Raw genomic sequence first — 16,065 nt, 5'->3', positions numbered from 1 at the left:
TCCTTCTGTCCACCCACAGAGACTCAAGCCTGGCTCCTTCCTTTTTGATGCCCATTAGGCTCAACTGCTGTAAATTAGAAATAAGAGAGGCCTTGGCATATGTTGGCTTATAAAGGCCTTGTAAATGGCTTGTGCAAAGAAATTTTCCAACTGGAAACAGCACTGAGCCTTTGATTTAAAAAAGCTTAGATAGGAAAGAGAGGTAAATATATGCCTTTCTACCTCTATGGCTATACTGTAAATGCCAGAGAATGGAAAACCAGTAAAAAGAAAGAAAAAAAATATCTGAAAGCAAAGAAAAGGGCTGGCAGATGCCTGTGTTGGCATCTTGAGAGGGTGAGGAAAGGCTGAAGAAGCCAAACACTCCCTTACCACTCTGAAAGGCAGGTCGCATGTGACCAGGGAAGATTTGAAACACAAGAGGCCAAACCCACGTGAGTTAGCCTGTGAAACCATCCATAGCTAGGGAGGCAGCCAAGTGGGGCTGATGTCTGTATGGCAGCAGGAGGGAGCCATGAATAGTGGGCAAATGTGCTGCTCCTTAGCCTCCATGTGGGTTATCTGTATATCAGTGCTCTGCTAATCTCTGAGGATCAAAGCTTTGTGTGGATGCTTAAGTAGGTCTGAACAAAATTTCAAGCATTGTTTTCATTTATAAATGTCATTGCTCACAATTACACAGCAAAGGGAAACGGTTCTGCAAAACCTGTGCAGCTGGAAGTTAAACAAATTGTGAGCAACCACAGTTGCTGTGTGAGCAATGTGTGAAGTGTTTTGCTGAAGGACAGCCATTTGTTGAAGAAATCACCATGTAATTTTTAATTACAGCTGGCAGCTTGGCTGCATATGTATAATGAAAGCAGTGAGGAAATTGCTGTAGACAGCCTTCTTGTACCATAGACTCAGTCTGAGGCTGCTTGCAAATCTTGCATTGTCATTTTCTCATGCAGAACTCATCTGCAACACCTCTGCAGGCAGGTGCTCCGAGAGCACACACAGATTCATCTTCATAGCAGCCACTGGTTCCACAACAAATGTCACTCCAAAAAGACTTTCTGCTCTAAGCTGTGTTGGAAATCATCATTTAACACATCATTTAGAGTACATCAAAGTGAATCTCACTGCAACTCGCTACTGAAATTTCCTTTATTGTTAGCATTTTGATGGGAAGAATAAAAGCTGTGTCCTCTAGGCCCATGCATTCTTCTCTCTGCTCTCGCAGCCTAGGCAGGAGAAATCAGGCAGAAAGGATCTTAAACCCTTCCTGGTCTCTTGACGTGCTCAGTGCACACAATTTGCTATCACAATGGCTGAATTTGGGGTGTCATATCAGCTGATTTTGTGTATGCAGTTAGTGTGGTACCCCATGGGGATTCTCTTCCTACCAGGGCAGTAGAGGGATGTCTGTGCCCTCCTTTCACCACAGTGAAAGGAAATGCAATGACTTCAGTATTACTTTGGTCACAGATCATAGGATCATAGAACTTTTTTTTAGTTGGAAGGAGTCCTTAAAGGCCATCTGGTCCTCTGCAATGAACAGGACACCCACCAGAAGCTCAGAATCCCATCCAGCCTGACCTTGAGTGTCACCAGGAATAGGGCACCACCACCTCTCTGGGCAACCTATGCCACTGCCTCACCATGCAAAAAACTTTTTCCTTCTAACCAGTCTAAATCTCCCCTCTTTTAGTTTGAAACCATTTCCCCTTGTCCTATCACAACAGACCCTGCTACACAGTCTGTCCCCTTTCTTCTTATAGCCCCTCTTTAGGCAATGAAAGATAGGATAGGATAAGATAGGATAGGATAGGATAGGATAGGATAGGATAGGATAGGATAGGATAGGATAGGATAGGATAGGATAGGATAGGATAGGATAGGATAGGGTAGGGTAGGGTAGGGTAGGGTAGGGTAGGGTAGGGTAGGGTAGGGTAGGGTAGGGTAGGATAGGATGGCATGGCATGGCATGGCATGGCATGGCACGGTATGGCATGGCATGGGCTGTACATGTCCTCTGTTTCCAGCTCACATTTGAGATTTCCTGTCTTGCTTTCCTGCTGCCTCTCCAAAGCACACAACAATGATGCTGTAGCTCCTTCTAGCAGGCACCATCCAGCCAGCCTACTTCTTTGGTCCTGCTGCAGAGTCAGCTCCACTTTAGATACAAATCAGCACTTTCAGTTCAGCTTGTTCTTGTTCCTTTGGAAAGGGTGTGAGCAGTTAGATATTTATTCAGACTTGTGCCTTATAAAGTACACGGCTTTAGTGACAAAGCCTCCTGGGCTGTTTGTTTTATGGTGCTGTTAAACAGGGTGACATTGGCTAACACCAGCTGATGAGCTCCACTATAAAGCCTTGGTAACATGGGAGGAGAAAGCATATCCCAGGCTGGTGGGACAGGAGAGACACTGGCCTCCTGTGGCACACAGCAACAGCAACACGGTTTTTGGTGGCACTGCCCATTGTAAGCAACAGCTCTGTGCAAATGCCTCTTTTATAACGTGTTTATCATGGGCTGTATGGGCTGTACTCCGGGTAATGTTCCCTCTCTGCCTGCTGAGCAAACACTTGAATTGTTCCCTTTCTCTCTACAGGCAATCAGCGTTTCGTTATTGCCCTCAGTGGGGCATGGATTTCTCAATGGAAATATTTCATGTCCCTGCTCTGTACTTTGAGCACTTCTGGTGATTTTGCAGTGGATCTCCCTGGTTGCTGCCTTTGGTCAAGCTCTGACATCTCCTATGTGCTGGAGGTGCCTCCTTTGCTCCCACGAGTTGACCAGACACACTCTTGGTGGTTTATTCTCACCATTGCTGGCAGCCTTAAGTTTAGAGTAAAAATATCTCGGAATGAAATCGCATCAAATTTCAGAAACTTGGGGTTTATATTGCACACTTCTGAAAATGAAGAACATAGGGCCCCATCCCAGGGGTGGTCTTTGGGCTCTTCCCTGACCCCATCCCTTCCTTATACAAGCTGAGCATTGGACACAGCCTCTCTTAATCAGCCCTGTTAATTCATTAACTGTGGGCACTGGCTGCTGCAGGGTCTTGGCTCTGCCATCCCCTGCAGCCCTGTGAATGCCCCCAGGGCCGGATCCGATGTCACCCCCAAATCCATTGTTTTGGGAAAGGAGGGGTTGGCACCTCTCCGGCTCTGTGCACAGAATCAGTGCTCTCCCAGGGACTCTGTGCTGCTGTCAGGCCCAGGAATAGCTAAATACGTTTTTCCTGGTGCATGATTCACCGAGCCAGCAGCAAGATACCATCTCAGCCTTTGTGTTCTGGCTGGGTGACATTTTCTCCTCGCTTGGGCAGCCTGGCCCTGTTCCTGCCATGGACGGGGCAGGGAGCCTGGGTTTCTGTTTCAGTGCATGTCATAGGTGTGATATTCTGCAGTACAGGGGGACAGGGCTTGCTCTGGAGTACTGAAGGATGGCTGTGGAGTGGCACTCGGTTGTGCTTTTCTTCTGTGTGAGCACTGGGTAATCATTTTTGTTATGATTCATTGTTATTTATTTGTTATTAAGTACGATCGAGCATTTAATTTAATGGATGCGTGTGAATCTCGACACGTGTTGTGCTTACACCCAGGTGCACATGCACAGACTGCTATTTTACTTTGCTATTTAGTTTCCTGGAGAAAATGAGCAGAGGAGGGAGGAAGAGCCACTGGGTTCTGATTTTCCATAATGTGGAAAGTGCTTGAGAAGGTCGCTTGTGTTGTTCCCAATTCACCTCATATTGTGAGTCGATCTGCAAAGGGCCTAAGGTGAAGGAAAAAAAGAAAAAAAAAGCTACAAAAATGAACCAACAAAACACACTTTGGGCATCTGCAAGGCCTTTTGAACACGGTGCTGGGCTCTGCAGGGAGGGCAGGATTGTGGCTGGATGTCCAGCAGGAGAGCTGGGTCTGCTGGGTGATGGCTGTGCCTCTGGTGTGCAGATCAGGAGTTAAGTTCCCCTCGTCTGTTAGTTCCATAATATCTCCACAGCAAATATTGCTACATTTAGTATGTGGATGGAGTTTGGCTTCCTAAAACATAAAACTAATACTTACAAAGTAATGAATTCCATAGTCAACACTCATAACTTCTCAGTTCTAGAGAGCCAAATACCAACCGATTGTATGTGATGGCATAGCCCAGCATGGTATTTTTATTGATCATATTAAAATAATGAGATCAAATAGAGAAGATGTGCGATGAAGCAGCAGTGTGCTGCCCAAATCACTAATTACTATCAAATGTCCATAAAAGGGGCACAGTTGTATGGGCATCATGTTAAGCTTGGACAAAGCTGTTCATCTGGGGGGAAGGCTTAAATAGAATCTACCAGTTTTGGGGGCTTAAAGAGTTTCATTCACTTACTTTAGGCTTTTTTTTGTGTGTGTTTACTTTCATCCCTTTTTGTACTTCTTTGGACAAAGTCCCAACAGTCAGAGTAACTACAGAAAAGCTGTTCTCACCACAGGGAAATAATGTATTATGCTAATTCCAATTAAAGAAAATTTCTTAAACTGCAAATATAGCCTTCAAGAGAGAAATGAAAAGTGTGGAAATTAACATTCTTGCCAGATTTCCAGCTCAATTCCGCATACTCAGGGGGTTTGGGTCAGGCTCAGATAAGCATCCAAAATTTTGGGATGTTTATCCAAACCTTATTTCTAAACCTTCTAAGTTCACTCCTGACTAATCATAATGGAGTTAGTGGTAGCAGGATATGAATGTACAACATTTAGCTTAGAAATTGGCAGCTCCTCATCATTTCACAGCTAGAAGCCTTTGACCAAATATCAACTCTGCTAACCAAAACAAAATAAAATAATGCCTTGAGTTGGTCTCCAGCCATACCACCTTGTGCTACAGCCTTGGAAGATCTTCCAAGCAGGGCTGGGCCAAGGCAGGCTTTGGCTGGGATAATTTGCTGTTACTGGAGGCATCCTTCCCGATTCAGGGGGTGACACATACCCACATCAGGGCTGAACCTGTGTAACAGTTCACGTACAGAGCTTTTCTTTCCAATTTGGGTACATTTCCAAGGTCTGGCGGTCATTAAAGATCTCTTCTGGAAGGCTGGGAAGTGAACTCTACATCCACCTGAATAGTGATGCCACAGCAGCCAGGCTCCCAGCTGGAAGCACTGCTCCCACTTCCCGCAATGGCTGCCCATTCCATCCCAGAGCCATTGCCTTCTCAGGCATGAAGGATGTGAGCTCCACGAGAGTTTAATTTGGTAAAGTGTTTGGAACATTATTTCAATGAAACGAGTGAAGGATTACTGAGGGCCATGAATTAGCTTCTGAAGAGGTGCGCTTTCTTCTTTCTGTTGCTGCTTTTGCCATCACACCCTTTGCTTTCCACACAGGGGAGGGGAGCTGGGTCTTGGGGAGCTGCCCATCACGTCACACACTTCACTGTAATTCAAGTCATAATATTAGCTAAGAAGATGCCACAGATTTATCCTCAGCAGAACTCCACTAGGCTGCCCCCAGGGCTGTCCTTTTACCTTCGTGTTTCATTTTGGTCAATGGGTGTCACTCTAAGTAGATGAACCTGATTTCCATTGCCATTGAAATTCATGCCAGGAACGAGTTCATCCAAGCACAAATTCTTTCCATGTAAAAGAGCACAGAAATGTTCAGGGAAGCTGTACCAGAAATGAACTTGGCCACATGAATTCGGGCTGCAGGCATCTGCTCTATCACCTATAACTCCTTCAGATTTGCTTAGACGTATCGCTGAGTTACAGCTGTGAAACCTGCGTGGCTGTGATAGAGGTCACCCCATTGAAACTTCTGTATCGAAAGAAAAACCTCGCCAGTTGAAAGTAGCAATGAACATAATACAAACACACTGAGAAACGTTCAAAAGGAATTTGAATATAGTCCTTCTGACTACAGCACACACTAAGATTTTGTAAAGTCTGATGACTATCCATATGAGACATTATGTGAAATAGATTATACAAAACATGGCTTTTCTTCTTGCCTTTTCTCTTGCATTTTCCTCCTGAAATCAGCGGAAATAATCCTTTACTTCCTGCCAGGCACTCTGTTTGCCTGTAGCATACATGTACAGCTGCAAAATACACAATACCTATTTGACAGTTTAAGCTCATTTTTATCTAATGTAGAACTTGGCAAGATGTTAGCTGTGGTGCAGCTTATGCCACTCAAACACCAACTTCTTGTTCATTAGGCCAATACATGAATGATCTATACCTGGTTCTAGAATGCTGTGTCTATCTCCCATCATGATTATTCTTTTTTATTGCTTTCCCCATCCAAGGGAAATGGACATCTCTTCACACATTGCCTTTTTCTGTTCTCAACCTGGACTCTGGCTAGTATCAAGGCATTACTCCTGTTTGACTTTGAAATGGGCACTCAGCATAGAAAATGGATTTTGTGTGTGCGTGCAGCATCGCATCCGTGTGTCATCACAGTTCTATCGTGAGCATTTTGGCACCCTGAGGAGCAGAAGACCATGGAGAGTCACTGCTACCAGTGTCACTGAGAAGTCTGTAGTGACGAGACTGAGGAAAGAACAGAGAGAACATCATCTATTTAGACATTAAAAAAGACTTTTTACTATTATTTCTACCTTGGGTTCAGATCAGCCTGTAGAAAAAAAGTAGGCAGTGTGCATGGTAGCTTATCCTTCCTTTTTGTTTCTTTTTAAAGTTCCTGAAAGATCATAAAATAGAGAAATAAAAAGCCACCGAGATGTGGTTTTGTTAACTTTATCTTCTGAACATTAAACATTGTGTCCAATTTCTTACGGTACATAAAATGTTTTGCCTTGCTGTATCACGTATACACCACTTCAAAAAGTGAATGAGACAGCTCAGAAAACGTAATGGATGTGTAATAACAGCTCTTTAGATCTCTTGTTTTTAGCACAGCATCTTTCTACTCCTGAAGGTGCTTTTAACATGATATCTCAAGCTATTTATGAAGTCATTTTACTTTTGCATGGTGATCGGCCTTACTTTGTAATTAGCTCACGCTTGCTATCTTGCTGAAGTTGCTGTTTAGTGTTCAGGGACCCTTTTTGTTTTCCTCCTAGAAGGTACTCACCCTCATAACTTCAATTTCATGGGCACAGTCCATCCCAGCTCCCTTTGGCCTCCTGCAAAACAATCCCGAATTGCACTGGGGTGCATGGGGTGGGGAAGACTTTTTGGAGAGCTATGGGTGGTTCCAAGGCCAGCAGTGGAATGGTGGCATAGAATCAACAAAGCAGAGTTGTTTGAGTTGGAAGAAACCTTTAAAGGCCATCTGGTCCAAATCCTCTGCAGTGAACAGGGACACCCACAGCTCCACCAGGTGCTCAGAGCCCCGTCCAGCCTGACCATGGGTGTCTCCAGGGATGGGGTATCGCCACCTCTCTGGGCAATCTGTTCCAGTGTATCTGTGAAGCGAGTTTATGAACTTTATCCTCAATTACTAACAAACCTGGAGCTGCATACAAAGCTGTAGGACGTGACTAAATGTGCATGCAGGGGACTAAGGGGACGGTGGCAGTGGGACTTGCTTGAACTGGTCTGGAAGTGCTGGACATCTTGGAAGGAAAGATATAGACAAGAGCTTGATAAATAAGATCATCTGAAACTGAACCATTGCATAGGAATGCATCAAAATTACAAAATCAATAGGCATTGATCTGTATATATCATATAAATAACTATGCCTGAAGAGATGCCCAGATTTAACATGCTGATTATACAGCAGTCAGTAGAAATACCTCGAGATCTGAAGAGCCATTACATTTTAGCTGTTCTGTGCTGCAGCTGAAGCTGATAACATCTCACTGAAGTCTCTCTTAAATTTTTTCCTGCGTGAAGTTCTTGGTAACAAGTATATTTAATCAACAAACCAAAACCAAAGGACAGATTTTTGGCTTGCGGAATACTCTGTAGCCATCCAAAGCTGGAGACCAAACACTACAAATCCTTCTAAAAATACACACCTGTCATTTAAAATTTGACCTGCTTTTACTACTGATCTAGCTCACACAAGCCACTGTCACTGCACCTGAGATGTGTCCAGTGGCCACTTGGCTACTGGCAGGAGTTGCAGTAGGACAGCATCACCCACAGCCACCAAAGCCTTTGAGGTGCTGGTGGACACCAGGACGACGATGTCTGCTATATCCATTTATACATAACTCCTCAATGTGCTACTCTTCTCTTACTCTTCACCCCAGAGGAACAGTATCATATCAAAGCACAGGTTGATTGGAGCTTGGAGGTTTCCGTCATTGACTTTCCTGCCTCTTTTCCATCAGTTAATGGGGAAATGAGGCACTGTGCTGCTATCAGCAGAGTCAGCAGCAGCCACAGTCAAGATTCTCACAGCGTTCTTTGTCACCACATTTCACTTGTTAAACCCAAGGTAAGAGCAAACAGAATAGAGATGTAAAAGGCTTCAGATACGAGCAAACCTAATCTTAAGCTGCTACAACATTACTTCCCATCTTTGCTCATAGACTGATAATATTCATTTTCCCTTGCTGCGTTATCTTTGCTGAATAGATTTCTGGGCATATAAATGGTATTTTGGAGTGAAACTCCTGCATGTGATAAATATACCCAATCCAGTCTGGTTGATCCTTTCTGTAGAAGTACATTCTGTCCTCAACAACCTCAACCTAAAACTTTTGTGGTCACTTTGAGACAAAATTCATGAATTAACTTAGAGAGTTAAAGGAGCACTAATTCCAAAGTGCTAAATGAGCACTTGCAACTCCCACTTTCTGTTCATTAGAACCAAAAAAAAGAATTACAAAGCAGTGAAGGAAAGTGATGGGAAATTATTGTATTCCTGGCCTGTCACTGATTTCTCCATGAGCCAATCTCCCTATTCCACCCATCCAACCAAAACACCGACCTTCCCATCCAGCACGCCGTTGATGCTTCCTGTGCCAACTGTAAGCTGAGCAGGGCAGAGACCCCTGCTTATCATTTTTCAGTGCACAAAGGGTCTCAGTTTCAACCTGGGCCTCTAGGTGCTGCTGTAATACTAATAATGCTAATACTCATAATTCTGCTGGTGGCAAATTTAGCCCAACATCTTAGGCTTAAATAAGTTATATGGAGAAATGGTTATAAAGCAGTCTCCATCCTCATTTAAATTCTGCAGGTCATTTTGCATCTGCAAAACTCAGTTTATGGATTGATATGCATCTTATATATTTTATCTTGGGAATGTTTTCTCTATGAATCTCATACAAAATCTGCAGCATGACTTGTGTATAAAAAAAGCCACGGGAAAAAAATGCCTGCAGCTATACCACTCACCTCCCTCCTCCTTCACATGCACACATGCCTAACTTCTTTTTTTTCCTCCTTTGTTTTATCAGTATGGTGCTAAATTACCAAGTTTGAAATTTCTTCAGCAAATAAGGGATGCATGCCAGAACATAAGTGCCCTGAGGGATTTAAGTCTTAGGGGGAAAAGCCCTTAATTTCCCAGTTTATAGGTAGCAGCACTGTTTTGAAATTGGAAAATGTTCAACTCATTTATGAAAGAAATCTGCCACAAGTATATGCTGATGTTCATAGCCATTTCGTTAATAACCCATTGTGATCAAGACACATTTTTTTGGTTAGCAGAACAGGTTTATTCTGACACCTGTATCAAATACATTCCCCAACAGAGCTTTCTGGTGAGCAAAATAGGCTTCTTGTTCTTTACACTGTTCCCAAAGCAGGCAAAGGGAAGTTGCAGCATGCTTTCACAAAATCTTTGTAAGATACCCAGTGAAATACTGTCTTCCTCTCACTCTTTGATGGGAGGAGAATTAACACTCCTGAGCGTTCATCTGGGTTGGTGGACATGGTGGATGTTAGTGGAGGTAATGGGTTTTGGTAGACATGGTGGCTTTTGGTAGACACAGTGGACTTTGTTGGACATTGTGGGCTTTGGTAGGCATGTTGGGCAATAAGAGCTTTGGTGGACATTGAGTATTTTGGTGGATGTGATGGGTTTTGGTGCACATGGTGAGTCCTGGAAGACACTGTAGGTTTTGGTAGATGTGATGGTCTTTTGCTGCTCCTTGTCCCTTCTTCAGCTCCAGCCAAGCTCTTTTGTGCAAACCAGGCTGCTCTTGGAGCAAGAGTTTTCAGAACCAACCCTGCTCCTTTACCCATGTGTGACTAATTTATGTGGAGCAGCACTTCACTGTGCACAGAGCCCAGCTGCCGTGCATGTTCATGGCTGGTTAAGCATTTACCGGTCACGCGTTTGCTCAGGACCTGCTTTCCACTTTGGGGCAGGTGCCTGCACATAGCTGGGGAAGCTGGGCTGTAGAAGTGGCACCTGTGCTCCAAGTGCTTTGTGTCTCAGAGTCTGCATGCAGGGGATAAGGATCGACCTTGCAAACACGTCCATTGGCCAAATAACTTCACATACCTGAATTCCAGCCCTTGGACTTATCTATGAGCATGACTTGAATTGCTGTGGGGGTTTCAACCTATTTATAGTTTTGTAATGAGCTTGTAATAAAGCTCCATCTCCTATCCTCATATAACTGATACCTAATGCCTCAACAGCGCTGGGTCCCTTGTGGGGCTCCTTTCCTTGTGCCATAAGAGGGGGTGAACCAGCTGCTGGAGCCCTGCTGGGAAGAGACTATGTGCTGCTGTCCTCCACACTGCACTGCTCCTAGGGATGATGAGTTAATTCAGCCAGAACGATGGTAGTTCATCAAGTTTTGTGGTTTATCTGAAAATCGAATTCCAGTAATTTCCAATGCCAGCTGACTTAATGCCCCTTTAGTGCAGGTTTTAGACAACTCCAGTAGATTGTCACAGTGGGTTTAATGCAACATGTAGGTGGGGTGAAGCTATTGACACCTCCTGCAGCAGGTTTTTGTGCCCCACTCAGGAGCTGGATATGCTGTCTGCATGCACGTGTGTTTGTGTGTGAGCAATGTGCATCCTGCTGCTTATGAGCAGTGCTAGAAGCATCCACACATGTACATTTAAAACAGCAAATGCAAACCTGAAAATTTTAAAATGAGTGTTTCAATTTTATTGGGTGATAAATTGCTTCGTACTCTTATAAAGTCCACAGGTGTTTATGTCCACTCTTGTATGCCTAGTTAAAACCTTGGCTACAATAGGAATGCTTTGAAAATATCCACTCATTCCTAAAATTGATTACTAAAGTAGAATTACCTGCTATGCATCACATTAATCTTTGTAGTGTAAAGTTCTGCTTATTAACCCTTCCGATCCCCTTCAGCCTGGTGTTTCCTTCGCTCTGTTGGTTTCTTTCCCAGTCTCCATCCCTTGGCTCTGGGATAATGTAGGGACCCAGACCCGCTGTGTGCACCCTTTCCAACCAGTGCTGAGCCCTGGGACTGCGTGGCAAATGGAAAGGTCTGAAAATTAAAGTTTTTATTTTATTTCCAGAATTTTAGCTTTTTTTTTCAAAATAGGAGAAAGGCAAAGGGCCATAAAACCCACAGCTCCTGGGTGGATGGAAGGCCATCCCTCACATTAAGCAGCCACACATTCAATTGCTCTGTGTCTACTAGGTCCAGGTTTGGAGGCTTCTTGAGTCTTTTGTAACTGAAGCAATGAACACTGCAACTGAAAACAGCAATAGCCTTTGGCACCTTGTGCCAGAGCATGTTCCTTGGCAGGGCAAGCAGTGGGAAGACTCAGAGGAGAAAAACTGGGAGCTTTCTCCCTCTGGAATTCCCTCTCTGTTGCCCCAGGAGCGTGCTTGCAGTGGGAGGTGGGTGAGCAGCAGTGCACCCCCCAGCACCTCACTTTTGTGTGCCAGAGACACAGGCTGTTTGCAGTAAGGTTTTGTAACATCTCTCGGCTGAGGAATTGCTGCAGGTTCCACAAGGCTTCTCAGCCTTCCTCACGCAGCCACATCCCAATCACTGACTCATTTTACATCTTATTGACAGAGTAGGTGAATCTCCCTTTTTCTCTTGGTAACACCCAAGGCCCCAAAGGGTCCAAACTCCACTGGTGTGCCTCAGAGCACGCAAAAAAACCCCTTCTCATCCACCAGCCCCTGGTCAGGAAATTTCCCCTCATCCTTCAGTTGTGACTGCACTGTGGGGGACCCCAGCATGATGGGACGGGGGTATGGCAACAGCTCCATGCACACCTGGAGCCCACACTGCCTGCCACAGGGTGCTGTGCGTGCTGCCACTGACATATACCTAAATATATATATTTATCCCAGCTATAAAACGCCACGTCGGGTGCAGCAGGAGGGGAGGGGGCTCACACACAGTGCTGCGGGGCATGGCTGGGGGCTGTGGCAGTGTGCTGCCCTTCCTGAACACATCACAGCAGCAGAGATCCTGCAGATTTTTGCCACCCACGCCTGCACCGCTCTCTCTTCTATTCTTTTTGCAGGGATGTGCTGGTTTTTTGTTCTTTTTTTTTTTCTTTTCTTCCCAAAAGCAATTGGTTATTTTTGTGGTGTGTGTGCGGTTATGCATTTCCAACTGCCCTGCATAGGGAGGGGAATCCCAGCTGGATGCCCCCACATGTCCCCCCCCACCATAACACACCATTCCTGGGGACACCGGGAAAGGGGTGTCAGAACTGCCCTCCCCACATCCCACCATCAGCCAGGGGGAGGAAACCCACCCTGCAGCAGCACCGGCAAAGCCAGCCTGACCCGAGCAAATGAAAATAATCAAAAGTAATTAGAAGCGTGCTGGACTGCTCCTCGGAGATCTATGCGAGAGAATAAACATGCCGGAGCCCTCCGAGCCACTGCAAAGGCCCATGTCTGAGCTGTTAGGTGCCCTGACCTTGTCCACATAAAGACGTGATTTATGAAGTGCAGGGCACAGCAGCAGGGCTTCTGTCTTCTCCAGAAGAACCAAATTACTGAGGTGGAGATTAACATGCTTTCAGTTGGGCCCATTTCCAGACCAAGGGAAATTTTTTATTTACATTTTTTTTTTTTACCTTTAATTTCCTCCTCCTCTCCCTCTCCTTTGCTCGAAAACTGCCTCTGGCCTGGCGGGAGGGCAGGGATTGGGGCACGGAGGGCCAGGTCAGGCCCAGCTCCTCACCTCAAACACACAGCACTGCTGCTGGCTCTGCTCGACTTGGCTTTTTTTTCCCACTTAATACTTTATTTTATTTTGAAGCCGCTATCTGCGGGTGGGATTTGCTTCAGCACTGCTCTCCTGGGTCCATCCCGCAGTGGTGGGGATACTTGCAGGGCTGCTGCACACCCTGATGCGCCTCACCCCCTCCCCAGGTTCGTAAGAGCTCAGCAAAGCATCCAGCAGGATGCTCGGTGTTGTGTTTAGTCACCTTGAGAAATATAACATTAAACCCCACTTAAAAATGCGGTTATGAAGCGGCTTGGTCTATAAATGTAAGGATAATATTAAGCCTAATACGAACATTTACGGCGCTTTGAAAAATCACCAGCGACTTGTCTGAGTTTTCACCATTGTCCTCGGCGGTGTCGGGCCACAGGAAGCCCATTAAAGGCGGACAGTGCCGTTATTTCATCTGGCTGTGGCTGAGCTGCTTTGCTGTGCTTTAATGATGTGCTGGAATGCACGATGCCCATAGGGTCTCCATTATGAGAAGTTCTACTTCTGGGACGACCATGAAGTTAAAGGCTTAAAAGAGGCATCAGCTTACAGCCCGGTGGGAATTGCTAGCAGACCAAGCACTAACTCCTCGCTGCCTCCACTAATAGAGCGGCTGATTTTAAATAAACAATCGCCAAAGGGACCCTATGGAAATAGCTGGGCCTCTGGAAGCGCCTACCGAGCCCTCCGCCGGGAGGGAGAAAAGGCCACAGCCGTCTTCCGAACGAAAGAAGGAAAACACACGTATGTGTGTGCACGGAGCGGCTGTGAGCCCTCCGAGTGTGCCCCTTCCTCCTCCTCCTCCTCCTCCTCCTGGAAAGGGGTACAGCCGAGCCTCAGGGAGCGCTGAAAGAAAACTCCCAAAAAGTGACTTTTCACCCTAAAACGGAGAAAGGGGCTCAGCAGCGCCCGCTCCGCTCCATCCCGGCTCCATCCCGGCTCCGTCCCCGCTCCATCCCCGTTCCGTGCCGTGTCCCGGCGGCGCGCCCCACCTAGCGGCCGCGCTCGGGCGGATCCCGGTGCCGGTACCGGAGGCCCTTTTGTTTATCCAGCGGCGTTTCCTCCTTTTGTGGCACAGCGTATAGGGGTTTGTGTGTCTGTGTGTGTGTGTGTGTTGGGGGGAGGAGAGGGGGGCAGCTCCGGTTCCTATCGAGGCTTCTGATCAGGCCTATGGGCTCGAGCAATCAGTTTCCCAGATTACTTGTATTTAATACACAATGCATCATAAAACAAATCCCTCATCCTGACAGGAAGAAAATAGAACAGCTCATAGCTCGAGCCGGTCCAATTTATGGCTAAATTAAAAAAAAAAAAAAAAAAAAGAGAGAGAGAGAGAGAGAGAGGAAGAGAGGGAAAAAAAATCCGAGAGGTTCCACCAATGTGCGGCACTGGGGTTGAGGAACCAGGCGACGCTGCGCCCTGGGAATCTCCGCCAGGTTCCCCGAGGGTTTTGTTCCCGTCCCACCTCCCGGCCTCAACGCGGGGCTCCGGCCCCGGCCCGCTCCCACCCGGCCCGGAACAATGGCCATTATCTGAAATAACAGTTCAATGTCACAGATAACAGGCCGCTGAGACGAATTAATCATCATCTCATGTCAGCCGCCTTCTCGCCCTCCCCTTGCCCCCCGGGAAAGAAAAATCGACTTTTGGGCTGAGAAATATATTTGCATTGGGAAAAAAAAAAAAAAGAAAAAAAAAGAAAAAAAAAAAAAGCGGGTGGCACTTGGGGCAGGCGCAATAAAAGATCCAGTCCTCCCTTCTTTTTATATACATATATTTATATAATTTTTTCCTGCCCTCTTCCCTAAAATACACAAAGCACACCGGAGTCAGCCGGGAAATGCCCAACGCCGAGGGAACGGGGTGGGCTCAGGCCCGGGGGGTCCTGGGGCAGCGCGGAGCCCCCGCGGGGCGGTGGAAGCGGGACCGGGGCGGGCGCTGCTCCGGCGGCAGGGAGAGCCCAACCTCCGCTGGCTCCATTCACGGCATTCGTTACCGAATAAATAAAGAAGAGCTCCTTTAGGAAACGGGAAATTCTCCGCGCAGAGGGAAAAAGAAGGGGGTGGAGGTGGTGGGGGTAGGGGGGGGGAGAATGGGAGAGAGGGGGGGGGAAAAAAAAGCCAAAAAAAAAAAAAAAAAAAAAAAAAAAAAGAAGGCAAAGAAAAAAAAAAGTTGCGTTTCGTTAGAAATTCGCATTGCTAATCGCAGTGCCGGTGATGACGGTAAAAACGAGCAGCCGCGCCGGAGCGCCGGGAGCAGCCGTCGGGGGAGCACGGCTCCGCCGCCACGGGGCGCGGGGGGAGAAGGAATCGCGGCGGGCGCCCGGCACGGCGCGGCGGCCCCGCGATGCAGGGGGGGGGGAACGGCTCCGGTTCGCCCCCGCGGCGGGGCCGCTCCTCCGCGACCTGGCGGTGACCCCCGGCCGCGGGGCCGCTGTCGCTTTAAGCGAGCCGGGAGAGCCCGGGGCGGGGGGGGGGGGGAACAACCGACCGGGGGTGGCGGCGGAGAAGCGGCGGGGCCGGAGTTGGGGGGGGGGGGGGGGGGGGGGGGAGCGGCCGGCGCTGCCCCGCTTTTAAAGAGACAGTGTCGGCGCGGGGAGCGGCGGCCGGCGGGACCCGACGGGGTGGGCGGGGAGGGGGGGCGGGCAGGTCCGGGCGCTGCCCGGGGGTGCGGCGGGGCCGGAGAGCCGCGGGCAGCGGCGGGGTGGGGTGGGGTGGGGAGGGGAGAGCCGCCCGCTCGCCCGCGCACACTTTTCTGCCATCCCCGGCGGAGAAGTGAAAGAAGTTTGTTTTCTTGTGCGGCGCGCAGGGCTGCGTTATTTCTGTTGTTTGTTTGTTTTGTTTTGTTTTGTTTTTCTTTATTATTATTTCTCTTCCCCATTCAAGAGGGTTTTTCGGTGGTGGTGGTTGTTTTTTTTTTTTTATTTTTTATTTTTTATTTATTTTCCTCCCCCCTTTTCTCCCGATAAC

At 47.2% G+C, this 16,065-nt stretch overlaps 1 protein-coding gene across 6 annotated transcripts in view; it reads left to right on the top strand.

Annotated features, from left to right (window-relative positions):
* The window catches only part of MECOM (MDS1 and EVI1 complex locus), a 299,911-nt gene that overhangs the window by 238,414 nt on the left and 45,432 nt on the right, over positions 1-16,065 (top strand). The gene's annotated exons all lie outside the window — the stretch shown is intronic.

This window comes from Lagopus muta, chromosome 9 (assembly GCF_023343835.1).
Source record: "Lagopus muta isolate bLagMut1 chromosome 9, bLagMut1 primary, whole genome shotgun sequence".
Taxonomy (NCBI): domain Eukaryota; kingdom Metazoa; phylum Chordata; class Aves; order Galliformes; family Phasianidae; genus Lagopus; species Lagopus muta.
Note: the sequence above shows the minus strand (reverse complement) of the source record. Positions and strands in the feature narration are given on the sequence as shown.